The sequence below is a fragment of the Myodes glareolus genome, chromosome 14 (assembly GCF_982192425.1).
Source record: "Myodes glareolus chromosome 14, mMyoGla1.1, whole genome shotgun sequence".
In the NCBI taxonomy this organism is placed as follows: Eukaryota; Metazoa; Chordata; class Mammalia; order Rodentia; family Cricetidae; genus Myodes; species Myodes glareolus.
Window position 1 is genome coordinate 75440441 of NC_142039.1, and position 16848 is coordinate 75457288.

Below are 16848 nucleotides of genomic sequence, written 5' to 3' on the forward strand. Positions count from 1 at the left end.
AATGGACCTAAGAAACAAGCTGGTGTAGTTACCCTAATATCTAACAAAATAGACTTCAAACTAAAATCAACCCAAAGAGACAAAGAAGGACATTTCATATTAGTCACTGGAAAAATCCATCAAGAGGAAATCTCAATACTGAACATCTATGCCCCAAATACAAGGGCACGCTCATATGTAAAAGAAACACTTCTAAAGCTTAAATCATACATTACACCCCACACACTAATAGTGGGGGACTTCAACACTCCACTTTCACCACTAGACAGATCAGTCAGACAAAAAATGAACAGAGAAGTGAGGGAACTAACAGATATTATGACTCAAATGGACTTAACAGACATATATAGACTATTGCATCCAAACATAAAAGAATATACCTTCTTCTCAGCACTTTATGGAACATCCTCAAAAACTGACTACATACTCGGTAACAAAACAAACTTCAACAGATACAAAAAAATTGGAATAACCCCATGGATCTTATCAGATCACCATAGCTTAAAACTAGAATTCAATAGCAACACTAATTCCAGAAAGCCCACAAACACATGGAAATTAAACAATGCTCATCTGAATCATCAATGGGTCAAGGAAGAAATAAAGGGAGAAATTAAAGACTTCCTAAAATTCAATGAAAATGACCACACAATATACCCAAATTTATGGAACACAATGAAAACAGTATTAAGAGGAAAGTTCATAGCACTAAATGCCTACATAAAGAAGGCTGGGAAAATCCCACACTAGTGAATTAACAGAACATTTGAAAACTTTAGAAAAAAAAGAAGCAAACTCACCCAAGAGAACTAGATGGCAGGAAATAATCAAATTGAGAGCTGAAATCAACAAAACAGAAACAAAGAAAACAAGACAAAGAATCAATAAGACAAAGAGTTGGTTCTTCGAGAAAATCAACAAAATAGACAAACTTTTACGAAAACTAACCAAAAGGCAGAGAGAGTATATCCAAATTAACCAAATCAGAAATGAAAAGGGAGACATAACAACGGACACAGAGGAAATCCAGAGAATCATCTGGTCATATTTTGAAAATCTGTACTCTACAAAATTGGAAACCTTAAAGGAAATGGACAACTTTCTGAGTAATTATCACTTACCAAAATTAAATCAAGACCATATAAGCAAATTAAACAGATTTATAACTGCTAAAGAAATAGAAACAGTCATCAAAAGTCTCCCAACCAAAAAAAGCCCAGGACTAGATGGTTTCAGCTCAGAATTCTACAAGACTTTCAAAGAAGAACTAATACCAATACTCCTCAAATTGTTCCACACAATAGAAACAGAAGGAACATTGCTAAACTCTTTTTATAAGGCTACAATTACCCTGATACCCAAACCACATAAAGACATTACTAAGAAAGAGAATTACAAACCAATCTCACTCATGAATATTGCTGCAAAGATACCAAATAAAATACTGGCAAATCAAATCCAAGAACACATCAGAATGGTCATCCACCATGATCAAGTCAGTTTCATCCCAGAGATGCAGGGATGGTTCAGCATATGAAAATCTGTCAACGTAATCTATCATATAAACAAACTGAAAAATAAAAACCACACAATTATCTCATTAGATGTTGAAAAAGCTTTCGACAAAATACAACATCCCTTCATGATAAAGATCTTAGAGAGAGCAGGGATACAAGGCACATACCTAAACATAATAAAGGCAATATACAGCAAGCCAACAGCTAACATTGAACTAAATGGAGAGAAACTCACAGTGATCTCATTGAAAGCAGGAACAAGATAAGGTTGTCCACTCTCTCCATATCTATTCAATATAGTTCTTTAGGTCCTAGCTAAAGCAATAAGACAACAAAAGGAGATCAAGGGGATATAAATCAGAAAAGAAGTCAAACTCTCACTATTTGCTGATGATATGATAGTTTACATAAGCAACCCCTAAAATTCTACCAAGGAATTCTACAACTCATAAACACTTTCAGTAATGTAGCAGGATACAAGATTAACTCAAAAAAAAAAAAAAGATCAGTAGCCCTCCTTTACACAGATGATAAACAGGCTGAGAAAGAATTCAGAGAAACATCACCTTTCACAATAGCCGCAAATAGCATAAAATATCATGGAGTAACTCTAACCAAACAAGTGAAAGACTTGTATGACAAGAACTTTAACTCTTTGAAGAAAGAAACTGAAGAAGACACCAGAAAGTAAAAAATATCTCCCATGGTCTTGGGTAGTTAGACTTAACATAGTAAAAATGGCAATCTTCCCAAAAGCAATCTACAGATTCAATGCAATGCCCATCAAAATTCTAGAAAAATTCTTCACAGACCTCCAAAGAACAGTACTCAACTTCATATGGAAAAGCAAAAAACCCAGGATATCCAAAACAATCCTGTACAAAAAAAGAACTTCTGGAGGCATCACAATCCCTGACTTCAAACTCTACTACAGAGCTACATTACTGAAAAGAGCCTGGTATTGGCATAAGAACAGACAGGAGGACCAATGGAACCAGAATAGAAGACCCAGATATCAATCTACACATCTTTGAATACCTGATTTTTGACAAAGAAGCAAAAAGTATCAAATGGAAAAAAAGAAAGCATATTTAACAAGTGGTGCTGGTATAATTGGATATCAACATGTAGAAGAATGAAAATAGATCCATATTTATCACCATGCACAAAACTCAAGTCCAAATGGATCAAAGACCTCAACACAAATCCAGACACTCTGAACCTTATAGAAGAGAAAATGAGAAGTGCACTTGAACACATTGGCACAGGAGACCACTTCCTAACTATAACCCCAGTAGCACAGACATGGAGAGAAACAATTAATAAATGGGACCTCCTGAAACTGAAAAGTTTCTGTAAAGCAAAGGACACGGTCAACAAGACAAAACGACAGCCTACAGAATGGGAAAAGATCTTCACTAACCCCACATCAGACAGAGGTCTGATCTCCAAAATCTAAAAAGAACTCAAGAAATTGGACACCAAAAGATCACAAAATCTAATAAAAAAAATGGAGTACAGACCTAAACAGAGAAATCTAAAATTGCTGAAAGACACTTAAGGAAATGTTCAACATCCTTAGTCATCAGGAAATGCAAATCAAAACAACTCTGAGATTCCATCTGACACCTGCAAGAATGGCCAAGATCAAAACCACTGATGACAACTTATACTGGAGAGGTTGTGGGGTAAAGGGAACACTTCTGTATTGTTGGTGGAAGTGCAAGCTGGTACAACCCCTTTGGATGTCAGTGTGGCAATTTCTCAGAAAATTAGGAAACAACCTTACTCAGTAATTATTACCCAGCAATACCACTTTTAGGTGTATATCCAAAGGATGCTCAATTGTGTCACAAGGACATGTGCTCAACTATGTTCATAGAAGCTTTGTCATAGCCAGAACTTGGAAATAACCTAAATGCCCCTTGACTGAAGAATGGATAAGGAAAATGTGGTACATTTACACAATGGAGTACTACACAGCAGAAAAAGTAACGGCAGCTTGAAATTTGCAGGTAAATGGATGGAGCTAGAAAACATCATTTTGAGTGAGGTAACCCAGATCCAGAAAGACAATTATCATATGTTCTCACTCATAAGTGACTTTTAAACATAAGCAAAGAAAACCAGCCTACAAATCACAATCTCAGAGAACCTAGACAACAATGAGGACATTAAGAGAGACTTACATAGATCTAGTCTACATGGGAAATAGAAAAAGACAAGATCTCCTGAGGAAATTGGGAGCATGGGGAACATGGGAGAGAGCTGAAGGGGAGGGGAGAGGTAAGGAGGGGAGCAGAGAAAAATGTAGAGCAAAAAAAAAAAAACCCATAATAGTTACTCAGTTATTGTACCTCCGCAGATTGCAGCAAAGTCTCGCGTCGTCCCCCAGCTGGTGACTCCCAAGTGCTGTGCTTTTAGTCAACTGCTACCATTTGGCTGGTTCACTTTTATATTATCGTTATTTCTATCTTTCTATTCTGCTGGGGATTGAACCTAGGGCTCTGCATGCAAGCTGAACAATCTACCGACTGAGCTATATCTCCAGTCCTACGAACGTCATGTCTGGGGCTGGCACGTGGCCAGTGGGTAAAAGAACTTTGTCTGAAAGCTTGAGGACTTGATCTTGAATCCCCAGCAGAGAGGTAGAAATCCCAGTATGGCTGTGTGTACCTGTGACCCAACATCGAGGGTCGGGAGAGACAGACTCTAAGAGCTCATTGGTGGGCCAGTGCAGCTCAAATGGTGAGCATGCACACTCATGAGATGCATGCTCCCCACCCCCACTGCACCACATTCATCACAGACATAAAAGACAAACAACTTTTTTATTTAAGTTTGATCTTATTTTAAAGTAAAAAGCAAAGCAGTTCTATAAACGGGACAAGAAATAGATGTAGAGGTCACACCATGCTCTCTCATAAATGTAAAAGTCTAGGATTGCTGAGGGGCTAAAAGGGCTTTCTTTGGTAGGATGGAGCTTTGTGAGAGATGGAATGTGAGGAAGGTGAAAGTGAGGAAGGAGAGAAGGAAGGAAGGAGGGAGGAAGGAAAGAAGGGAGGGAGGGAAGGCAGGCAGGCATTCAGCACAGGCTTCCTCTTGGGGTGATACCACCTTGACAATGCGGGATCATCAGGGTTACCAAATGGATTGTTCATGGATCTTGTTGGGGTCCTTGGTTTTATTTCAGTGGCTGTTGGATTCATTACATTAAGAACAAATGATAAATAAAACAAAGTAGAAATAAAAGGTCATGAGCCAAATGGAACCTGGTGAGTGGGCAAGAGACACACAGCGTGGTTCATCTACTTGTTTTTATCTGAGGGGAAAAACATTTGGAAGTGAGACAGAGTGGGGAAGAGAGAGAAATTAAAAAATTGAAATGATTTTGGAGGGAGCAAACTGAACAAACAAACGGGGAAAACAGCACATTTCCAAGGAAGATGGGGCCGGATTAGAAGGCTGAGAGACCCAGGGCTTCGCGGGCTGAGGCAGAACAAAAGCCGCCTAAGTGGTATTTGTGAGCCGCGAGAGGGACACTCTGTCTCCACAGGAGAGTGTCAGCCAAAGGGCTGGATTCCAGGAGAGGGTGATGTGGTTAAGCGACACACTAAGGGCTGGCCTGATGCTCACTGACGCTTAGCCAGCTGGGGTTTTCCAAAAAACTCGAAGTGTTGTGGTCACTTCTGGCTTCTTTGATAGGCCAGCCTATTAATCAAGAGCAACCGCGAGATTGACCTGTGGCCATAATCACCTCTGATGAGAACTTCTGCTTCTTGTGGGTAGCTGAGCAGACTCCTCTGGGAGCTGCCATCTCGGTTTAGCCCTGATGTGGGCGTGATGCATGCTGGGAGTAGGCAAGGGCGCTGGGTTTGCAGTGATCTGCCTATTAAGGAAACTCATTGCTCCTACAAACCTCTGGGTGTACAACTGTGACCTGTCCGCGAATGGCCACTAGAACATACCACAACTATTCAAGATGGCTGGACCATGCCAAAGTTTTGCTTTACAGCAAAGAAAGGCCTCCCGCTGGAGAGGAGTTTGAAGGCAGTGCTCTCCACCAGCTGATTTAACACGTCCTGGTGATGCTGGGTAAGAAAGCCTTCTGTGATTCCCGCCTGTCCCGTTAGACTTTTCTATGATGGTCTCTAATCAGAGCTGAGACCTTGGGCTGCTAAACTGGTGCCTGGGCCATCTATTGCCCCCAAGCCATGGTTTATTTACATATCTGCCTTCCTCTACTTCCCTCTCTTGAGGACGTAGAATTAAAATCCGTACTCAGTCCAGGTGTTGGAGCTCACATGGTAATCCCAGCTATCAGGAGGAGCAAACAGTAAATGATTAGGCTCAGCTCCATAAAAGCTAGCCTGGGTTACATGAGATCCTGTTTCAAAACAAACAAAAACCAACCAAATAAATGAATAAATTCCATGCTCAAGAGCCACTTGTAGTGGGTCATGCCTGTACTCCCACCATGTGGTAGGGTGCAGAGGTAGAAGGACCAGGGGTTCAGGATTACCTTCAGCTGCCATAACTATTTTGAGGCCAGCCTGGGCTACAAAAGACTTGTTTCAGCATCTCCAGACACATAAATGTATGCCTATTTATTTATATTTATAAGAATCTGTGTGTATCTATTTCTTCATGTATGGAAAAAAAAAGCCTAAAATCCCAGCCCTGGAGAGAGAGAGGCAGGAGGGTCATAGGGTCAGGTTCATCCTTGGTGACACAGTAAATCTGAAGCCAGCCCAAGCTAGATGAGACCCTGTCTCAAAAAATAAAAAAGGCAAATTGTTGTTAAACATGATTTATTTTTATACCATTTTTGGATTTATTACGTAATTGTGTCAAGTTGTGCATTTCTTGTTTTTTTTTTTGAAAGTAAATTTTATTAAATTATAAAAGTTTCCATTTCCGCCCCTCTTCCCAACACCCACCCACTCCCCCCACTCCCTCTCCTCCTCCCTCTTCGTCCCTTAGGGCAGTCAGGGTTTCCTGCCCTGTGGGAAGTTCAAGTTCCTCCCCCCTCCCTCCAGGTCCAGGAAGGTGAGTATCCAAACAGACTGGATCCCCAAAATCCAGTATATGCAGAAGAAACAGGTCCCAGTATCATAGTCAATGGCTTTTCAGAAAGACTTCGGGCCAGCCACATTCAGAGAATCCGGCCAAATTCCGAGAATCTGGTTAGATCACGTCCTCGTTCAGTCCCAGTCCAACTGGCCTTGGTAAACTCTCATTAGATCCATTCCCTTGTATCAGTGGGTCATTTCTTGTTTAAAATACAATTTTATTTATTTTATTTGAAGGGAAAACAGATATATGTGAGAAGTCAAGCAGTAATAAAATATTTAAATATTTAAATGGGAGTGAAATATTTAAATATTTAAGCGATGCTCAGGGCAGTTACAGGTGTAACTAACTGTTCTAGGCTGGAAACAAAGCAGTTTAATGATAGGGTGTTTGGGAAGGTCAGAAATAATGTGAGACCCATGGCCCCAGTTAGTTAAGGAAGAATTCATGGAATTTGAATTTTTAAAATTTAAATTATTTGTGTTTTTTGAGAGCCTCACATGTGAGTACTGTATTTACAACATCTCCACCCCCCCCTTGAACTCGTGACCTCTTCTATAATTATATATACAGAGTTCATTTAGGGTTGCTTTTATGTACATGTGTTTGGAGTCTGCCACTCAGGACTGGATAACCCATTAGGGTCCGTTCCTTGTTCAGCAGACAAGCTGAAGACTTGATCATCTCTAGCTCTTTACCTAGGGGCAGGACCCTGTGAAATTACTCCCACATATGTTCATGGCCATTGTTCAGGTCTTGTTTAGATGACTAGATTGTTGTGATTTCAGGGACACAGCATTCCTGTCACGTCTAGAAGAAACTGTCTCACAGCAGGCTGCCTGGCCTTCTTGCCATCTTCCCTCTGGTGTGGGATTCCCCTCTGTATGCTGCAAATACCGTTGGTGAATAAAGAAACTGCCTTGGCCTGTTGATAAAGCAGAAGTTAGGTAGGCAGAGAAAACTAAACTGAATGCTGAGAAAAAGGAGGCAGAGTTGGGGAGAAGCCATGGAGCCCCACCGGAGACAGATGCCAGAACTTTACCTGGTAAGCCACAGCCACGTGGTGATACATGGATTAATAGAAATGGGTTAAATTAATATGTAAGAGTTAGCCAATATGCTAAAGTTAATGGGCCAAGCAGTGATTTAATTTATACAGATTCTGTGTGATTATTTCGGGGCTAAGCAGCCAGGAACTAACTAGCAGCTTCCTTACAACATCCCTTCCTCTCTCTCTTGGTATTCTCTAAGCTTCAGGCTTGGAGTTTGTGCTGTACCTGTGCCAACTGGGGCTGGGCACCCAAAGCTCACTTTCTCTCAGCATTCTGACTGCTTGCCGATCTCCGAAACAGTCTCTGTCTGAGGCAAAAAGGAGCTTCTTCGATGAGGGGTGAGAGGTGGGCTTAGCTGTGAAGATAAGGATATGTTCTTAGAATGAAGTTAGCAGCTGCATCTATTTAGAAAAATGTCAGCAGTAGGTTCTTCTCCAGAGTCTGAGACCTCTCCACCTATGGGTAGTTAGCTGGGTTTACAGTGCCAGGCATGGGCTCCCTCTTGTTGAGTGGGTCTAAGACTAACGAGACAGCTGGTGGCTATGCCTGATACATTGGTGCCACCCTTGAACCCTTGGGGATATCTTGCTATGCTGGCATCACTGTGGTTCCTAGGTTCTATAGGTCAGTTGGACTATTGGTTGTCTTTCCCCTTGGCAGCTAGCTGATGCGATGGGAGTTGTCCTTGGGGAAGGGCTCAACACTAGTGCATGTGGGAGTCTCCATCCTCATAGAATCGTGAAGAAAACAAACAAGCACTCACCTCATCAGCGCCTTTCTTCTCAGGGAAAGTGGGTTGGGCCTCTGTCTCCATAGCATCTATAATGTGGCCTGAGACAGAGTATGCGTAGGAAATGCTCGTTGGGTGTTCTAGTGAATGTCTTTGTTTGGATAAATTAGGGGAACTGAGGAAGTGGAAGAGAGAACACACATCCTGGACCATTTGAGAGACTATTTGTGGGTTCAAGACCAGCTGGTCTACATAGCACGTTCAGGCTAGCCAGGACTACAGAGTAAGACCCATCCCCAAAACAAAACAAGACAATAAGCTACCCTCCAAAACTTCCCACAAGTCCTAAAGTAGTGAATAACAACCACAAGAAAAAGATGAACAAAAGCATTTACTGTCATCTGCCTTTTGGTTATTAGGGGAAAGTTGTGTCCTGCGGAGACTGACTTCCTTGACCAGTAGAGGGAGCTACGCACCCACCCTGGATTTCCGGACTTGCCGCTAAGTGGACAGAGGACTCACACCCCTCAAACAGCCCAGAGAACACAGACTCCTAGAGACAAAATAGTCTGGGACTATGATTTGGGTTTCTGCAAGTCATGATTTTCCGTTCAGTTATTCACAGAGTTCTAGAATTACCTTATTACAGTTGGAGAGTGTTGAGGGCACAGCCTAAACATTGTCCTTCCGCCGCTTCGCCTCCATTAGAAAAAGTCATCCGAGCATTTCATCCCAAGTCCACAAAAATCTGGCTAGGGTGTTTATCCCATCAACTTGGTTAGATTCTCAGGGTCCAAGATCGCTTGTGCAAGGGTTGGGTTGAACATTTTTTTGGCTAATCCTTGAGCCTTTGATGTGGCCGTGGAGTGGGAACCGGGATGAGTTCTTCCTCCCTGACTCATCCGCTACCACAGCTCGAGTGTCTCCAGGGTCCTTCCGGCGTCGTCTCTCTTGCTGACTTTGCAGACACAGCACCCATCCTGTCCCACCTCACCCCACTCCCTCCCACACCACCGTTCTTCTTTGGCAACAGGGCTATGGTCGAACAGTAGCCCTCCTGCTATAAGGGCTTTCTGCTTGTTCTCTCTCCGTTTGGTTTGTCCCAGGCTTGTGTAGGACTGTTTTGCTTATCTATTGGAAATTCACACTTTAGCATGCTCCAGCCCTCTTTGTTTGAATTTCTACTGGTCTTGGAGCACCTCTGTTAGTTTCTTTTTCTTTTAAAAAAATTTATATGTTTTAATTTTATGTGTATGAATGTTTGCCTGCGTGTATGTATGAGTACCAGGAGCATGGAATGCCCAAGGAGGCTGGAAGAGGGCGTTGAGGCCCCTGGAGCTGTACTTACAGGTGGTTGGGAGCCATCCAGTGTAAACTGCTGGGGTTAAAGGCATGCAGGCATGTAACACCACACAGAGCCTGGTATTTATTTATTTATTTATTTATTTATATTTATTTTTAAATAACCCACTAAGTCTGGTTAGTGCTGCTTAGGATTTTTTTTTCTGGCTTGCCTTTGTATAGTGTGGATGGGCTTTACATCTCATCAGAAACTGGCTAGTTACCCCTTAACATCAGTGCCGTGATTGCATCAGTGGGCACACATTGCTTGGCAGGTCCATATTGTAGCATTTAGGATTCAGTGCTGGGTAAGACATTGCTGTCTTTTTGTACCCAGTAGGCTACATAACTACACCCCAGCACGGTGGTGGTGGTGGTTTGGATGAGAACAGCCCCATAGGCTCATATATTTGAATACTTGGTCCCCAGTTGGTGAAACTGTTTGGGAAGGATTAGGAGGTGTGGCCTTGTTGGAGGAGGTGTGTCACTGTGGATGGGCTTTTAGTTTTCAGAAGACTTGTGCCATTCCCAATTAACTCTGTCTGCTGTGTACTTGTAGGTGAGATGTGGCTCTCAGCAACTGCTCCAGCACTAGCCTGTCTGCCTGCTGCCACGCTCCTTCCATAATGGTCACAGACTCTAACCCTCTGGACGCATAGGCGCCACCAGTCCTAGCAGGGAGAGCGTTTTTCAGGTTAGCTTGAGATCGGCAGTTCCCCGCTATGAGGTATCGATCAGGGGTCCCGGTCCCCAGAGGCTCCAAGACAGGATACGCTATTGTCATTCTTCTTGGTCCCCTTCTGTGTCTGCATGCTTAGACCCTGCTGCTGAAGACACTACACACTTTGGATGCAGGACAGAGAAGTCAATATTTTTAACTCCTTAATATTTTTCTATGTGTCTCAGACAAGATCATTATCAAACCCCAAATGTACCTTGTAGGGTTATCAGCTCAAAGATGCTATTTCCTTGAATGAACAGCTTTCATTTATTTATAGAGTTTTTCAATGAAGATTACTGATTTTTAAAACTATCATGACTGGTAAACTCTGTTGGTACTAAGAATATTCTCTTTATTGAGTTATTTGACAATTGGCAAACCTTCTGCTTCTATGTTTATGGGATTTTCTAGCAACTAGAAAAAAATATTAATCAGCATTATTGTCACAAGAAAACAGCATCTACTGTACACACACATAAACTTATACATACATGTGCATATGCATGTACACATATATGAATATAAGAGCATGTGTACACACACAGGCTCAAACACATAATCACACACAAAATAAACATTTTTGCATACACATGCATGTACATGCGTGCATGCACACATGCACATGGCCTGCAAAGCTGTACCATGTCATCAATGTCATTTTCATTTACTTTCTATTCTTCTGGCAACAGTGGAGTGTGCCCTCACAATACACCTTCCAATATAAACACTTTGCACCCTAGGCAGGAGAAAGTCATCCCCCAGCCACGGTCACGTCATGCAATGATGGATACACACAGCTGTGGCAACACCTTATAATTACTTAATTTGTTTTTGACAACCCCCATTTGTAGAGGAAAGGAAAATGTGAACCTCGCATGGCAAGGGCTTTGACGAGCGTCCAGATTTGCGTGCTTGTGAATACTCTCACATTTTCTTGGGAAGGGGTACAAAGTATGACAGAGAACTGAAGTCGGCAGTACCCTTTCCTCGTAGTGCAAACGGTTAAGGTGTCTGCTGTCTGTGGAGAAATGAGCCCAGGCTCCTGTCACCAATCTCTGAAGCAGGGGGAGCTGAGATGAACCAGAACTTTCCACCCTGTGGTGGTGGAGCTAGGAGGAGAGTCTCCCTCATGGAAGAGATCACTTTTAATGAGGAAATGGGGACACGGTAGTCATAACTTTCCACAGTTTAGGTCTCCGAGGAGGCTGCAAGAGGGCATTGGGCCCCCTGAAGCTAAAGTTAAGGGGTTGTTAGCCACCAATTGTGGAGGCTGGGGACTTGCTTGTGTGGAGGGCCGGACCACATTCTCCATTGCTTCTAGGAACAAAGGTAGAGATTGACCTCGGTGACCCCAAGGTGTGGCGGTACACGCCTTTAGTCCTGATGCCTGGGCGGCAGAGGCAGATTGACCTCTGTGACCTCAAGGCGTGGTAGTATACGCCTTTGGTCCCAATGCCTGGGAGGCAGAGACAAGCAGATCTCTGTGAGTTCAAGGTGATGTAGCACATGCCTTTAATCCCAGCGCACGTGCTTGGTAACTCTCTACCGCTGCGTCCCTGCCTACTCCCGAGGCATCATCTGGGATAATGGGCAGTGGACCCATCCAAGAGTGACACGTCAGAAGCGAGGACTGTTTCCTTTATAAGGGTTGGGTTCCATCTTATCTGGGTCTCCGCCATGTTGGCTGATGCCCGCTCTCCCAAGGAGCATTAAAGCTTTACTGCAGAAGTATCCTATGTGTACCGCGTGGTTCTTGCTGGCGAGACGGTAGCGCGGGACATCTGGTGCCGATACCCGGGAAGAAGAAGAAAAAGAAGAACTTTGCACCGCCGGAGACCCCTTGGACACAAGGAGGATTCAGAACTGCAGGCATGCAAGCTTAGAGAGGTACGCTCTAAAGTCCAGAGAGCATATCAGAAACTGAGCAGCAGTGGGAGGTTGTGCGCGCACCCAGATAAGTTAAAAAGGACCCTCCGGTAAAGAATGGGGGAGACAGAAAAGAAAATAAGTTAAAAAGGACCCCCCATGATTTTAAAAAAAAGTAAAAATGGGGGAGAAGGCTGATTTACAAGGTCAGAAGCTTTATGTTATGTTATGTGTGTTGTCTGTTGTGTACTGGATAGGAGAAAGATATTTAAACTTAGAAACTGCTGAGGATATGATGTTTTGGGAAAGAGGTTCTGTTTTCGTCTCCACAGAAAAGGAGAGCCTAAGGGTGTACTTGGGATTTATGTGGTTTGAATCACCGAGACCTCCTGAAATGTTGTAGTGTATACCCCTAAGAATGCAACGGCCCAATAACAGCAGGAAGCAGCCAGAGACTAACGACGCCCAAATTCCCTAAAAGATTAAATGAGGTCCTTGCAGAGCAGCAAGCCTGCTTCTCTGAGTTCCGCTTTGCTCCGTACACCGGTTTGGGCTCGGAATGGGTGCAGCTGGGGCTGGAGGGCGGCTGGAGCGGAGCTTTGCTCTGTGGCTATGGTGGGGAGCACGTTGCGCCGGCTCAATTGGTGCGGCTCGGTTGGTGCCTGGCCTGGAGGGTGTCACAGCGGGCCACAGGCAGCCGGGCCAGAAGGCTTGCAATGTACCTAAAACTGTGAGGGTCTCTGAGGGTAAAATGGCTCTGATTCCATTTGGCTATGCTAAACGATGCTAACTTCAGGCAGGACTGGTCGTATTTATCATAATAAAAGCGCAATTAAGGTTTAGCCGCAGTAAACAGGCAGTACCGTATTACATCTACATAGTGCGACTTAAGTTTTTAAGAACTGCTTAGCATTTTAAGAACTCAAGTCCTCCTGAAAGATTGCTATGTATACGCTTGGCTTGTCTGGTGTTTCGGGTTCCGCAGGGAGATGGATGCGAAGGGCCCTTGGATTTTGGGGTGATTGGGTCGTTGGCTGGATCTGTGAGAGTTTACAGCCGCTTTTGCTGTGGCACAGGTGTTGAGAGTTGGCTAGTAGGGAAGCGGCCCTGTTCGCCGCCTCTCCCATTGGCCCCTTGAGCCGCAGGCTCTGGTGCGGACCTTGAGTTATTGCCGGCCTGTGCAGCCTTGGTCTGGGTGTCGGCTCCCGCCACACTCCGCCACCAACACAGCCTCAGACCTCAGAGAAGGAGGCTAGCCCCGCGGGGAAGGCAGGGGCGCCTGGGGATGGAGCCACCACTTCCTGACCTGGGACACGGGGATCCGCGCAGCGAGCAGGCCCAGGGCCGCACATAGCCCTTGGATGACGGGCGGGCTCTGGAGCCCGAGGCCACCGTACCGGCAAGGAATACAGGAGCCAATAAATCTTAAATCTAATATCAACAAACAGGTCCTGGGTTTTTCCTAGGCGCCACTGGGGCAACACGGCCCATACCGTAAAAAACAGAGATCCCCATATGGGTTCCCCAATGGCCATGTCATCTTAGGACTCCAGGCTGGAAACGGGAAAACGGTTTTCTCATATTTTTAAAACAATAATCTCATCTGTGCCAGATTTAAAATGGTTTAATTCTAAGGCCTACTATAATGACACAGACAAACAAGATTGCTCTTTAGAACAGAGACCTATAGGTCTCTAAGTTCAAGACCAGCCTACTTCCAGTACTGACTGTGCTAAATTTTTACACTGAGTTTTTTAATACTCTTAAATGTTATTTTGGGAGAAGAGTTTATGTTTTTTTTCTAGAAATACTACTATTCATGCTGTGGATTCATCTGTCCAGAGGCCTGAGGACAAAGCCTCTGCTATGGAGCTGTCTGGCCTGATTGCTGCGGAGCTGGCGGGTTCCTGAGGGATGGTCCAGCTCCTGCCCTTGGTCTGTCAGTTATTGCTATGTTGTTGTTGTACATTGCAATGTTGTTGTTGCTGTGCCATTGCTATGCTGCTAGATTTCCCCTTGTTTTGTCAGTTATTGCTTGCTATCAGTTTCCCTTATCCTGTCAGTTATTTCTGCTAAACACTATGGGTATCTTCAAGATAGGTTACAAAATGCCATGGTTATTTAAATTAAAAATTGGATAAATATCTATTTAAACAAAAAGGGGGGGAATAATAAAGGAACTGCCCCCGATGCCAAGAATGGCCATCGCCATGGCTCTGTTCACCATAAATTTTTTAAATCTGGATGATAATGGCCAAAATGCTACAACACGACATTGTTCGGATCCGCAGCGGCCCAAAGATTTGGTTAAGTGGAAAGATGTGCTTTCTAATGAATGGAAAGGCCCGGATCCCATCTTATTGAGATCCAGGGGAGCTGTTTGTGTCTTCCCACAGGATCAAGAAAGCCCATTCTGGCTGCCAGAGCGATTGACCCGAACAGTGAAGAGTGATCCACAACACACGGATTCGCCTGAGGACCTGGCTGCTGTTCCTCCTGCCATTTTGAGGATGGATGACAGAGTACCGATGGAGGACACTCTCAGCTTTCCCGAAGCTGTTACCAGTCAGCCATAGGATGGTGGTGTTTCCTCGACTTTTTACAACCAATATGACTCTGGGGCCCCTCATACCATCCTAGAGATGATTTATAAGCCTGGCCGTAGGACTCCAGTCCTGGGCCGTATCCCTCATTCCCCTACTTCAAAGAATGGGTGGGGGTGGAAATGTTTTGGAACAGTCCTATGCTATGGATTAGTGTTTCTCCTCTGGATGGTCTGCTGACTCAAATCCCAAAATCGTAGGGACAAAGTGGTTATTGCACAAGCGTTGGCTGCCCTGAAACAGGGGCCTCTACTGATGTGTAGTTATTTATGTTAAAGCAGTAAGGTTTAAGCCAACCAGCTCCTGCACCCCTAGGACTGTGGTCCATTGCACAGGGTGGAGTGCTTGGCTTAGCTAGCCCTGAAGGTTGTCGAGCTGAAGAGCATCGCACAGAGAATGGCCCTCTCTGAGAGATAAGTCGCTTTGCTTAAGGGTTTCCTGCCGTATATTCCCTTTCCCAGAAAATTGGCAGAGGGCAGGCCGGATAGGTTCCAGGTGTCATGAGCCTAGGGACAGATTCCGTGCAAGCCCATCGTAATGTTTTCATTTTGGGAAGTGCGACCTCTATCTTTACCTTCCTAGGGAGTTGCCTTTCTGCAAAGAAGTAAAAAAAAAAGGGGGATATGTGGAGGGCCGGACCACATTCTCCATTGCTTCTAGGAACAAAGGTAGAGATTGACCTCGGTGACCCCAAGGTGTGGCGGTACACGCCTTTAGTCCTGATGCCTGGGCGGCAGAGGCAGATTGACCTCTGTGACCTCAAGGCGTGGTAGTATACGCCTTTGGTCCCAATGCCTGGGAGGCAGAGACAAGCAGGTCTCTGTGAGTTCAAGGTGATGTAGCACATGCCTTTAATCCCAGCGCACGTGCTTGGTAACTCTCTACCGCTGCGTCCCTGCCTACTCCCGAGGCATCATCTGGGATAATGGGCAGTGGACCCATCCAAGAGTGACACGTCAGAAGCGAGGACTGTTTCCTTTATAAGGGTTGGGTTCCATCTTATCTGGGTCTCCGCCATGTTGGCTGATGCCCGCTCTCCCAAGGGGCATTAAAGCTTTACTGCAGAAGTATCCTATGTGTACCGCGTGGTTCTTGCTGGCGAGACGGTAGCGCGGGACATGCTTGGGTCTTCTAGAAGATCTGCCAATGCTCCTAACCTCTGAGTCATTGCTCTACGCCCCAAGTCTTCCCTATGTTGGCTTGTTTTTGAGGCAAGATCTCGCTAGGTATACCTGGCTGGCCGGAGCTTGCTAAGTATGTATACTCATACACATGAAATAAAAAATACCTTAAAAAAATGAAAACTACCAAGCAACTCAGGAGGCAAAGGTAGGGGCAGAGGTAGGGGCAGGTGGATCTCCGTGCGTTCCAGGACAGCTAGGGCTACATGATGAGACTCTGTCTCAAAATTACAATAAAAAAAGGTAACTGCTCTATAAATTAGATAAGTCTAATTAGGTAGCTTTAATCCATTTAGGACCATGTCTAAACATTCTTGCAAATGAGGGCAATAATTAGTCAAATACACAAAAGAAAAAAAATCCAAATAAGCAATTTAGATTGCTATCATCAAACCATACCCAAACTCTGGAAGATTATCTAAGCACCATGTTGATCTGGTATCTGCTGTGGTTTGGGACTGTTTGAGTCTGTCCCCTGAGGATTCATGTGTTGGAGGCTTGGCAGCGGAGGAGAGGCAGCAGAACCTGTTGGAGGTGGGGCTTAGTGGGAGGACTTTGTTAATTGGGGGTGTGCCCCCAAGGGATGGTGGGACTCCAGTGTCTCTGCATCTTACTTTTAGGTGAGATACTGCCTTTCTTTTCCACCCTCCACAAGTCTTTCCTCGAGCCACACCAGGATTGGTGCCTCAGAATTCTGAGGCTGACAACCCCCCTTTCTTTATAATGCTAGTGTGCTTTGGCCATTTCATCAGAGCAGTGAAATG

The 16848-nt window shown here is 44.4% G+C and overlaps 2 long non-coding RNA genes across 2 annotated transcripts; one reads left to right on the forward strand and one right to left on the reverse strand.

Annotated features, from left to right (window-relative positions):
- Positions 1-6552: 6552 nt before the first annotated feature.
- On the reverse strand, positions 6553-8903 carry LOC146892117 (uncharacterized). Its single transcript, XR_015005244.2, has 3 exons — positions 8406-8903; positions 7868-7997; positions 6553-7515 (listed from the first exon to the last, which is right to left on the reverse strand). It is a non-coding gene; the product is annotated as an uncharacterized LOC146892117 (long non-coding RNA).
- Positions 8904-11947: 3044 nt separating this feature from the next.
- Positions 11948-15534, forward strand: LOC148119920 (uncharacterized). The gene is made up of 3 exons (XR_015734913.1): positions 11948-12321; positions 14106-14235; positions 14697-15534. It is a non-coding gene; the product is annotated as an uncharacterized LOC148119920 (long non-coding RNA).
- Positions 15535-16848: the final 1314 nt, after the last annotated feature.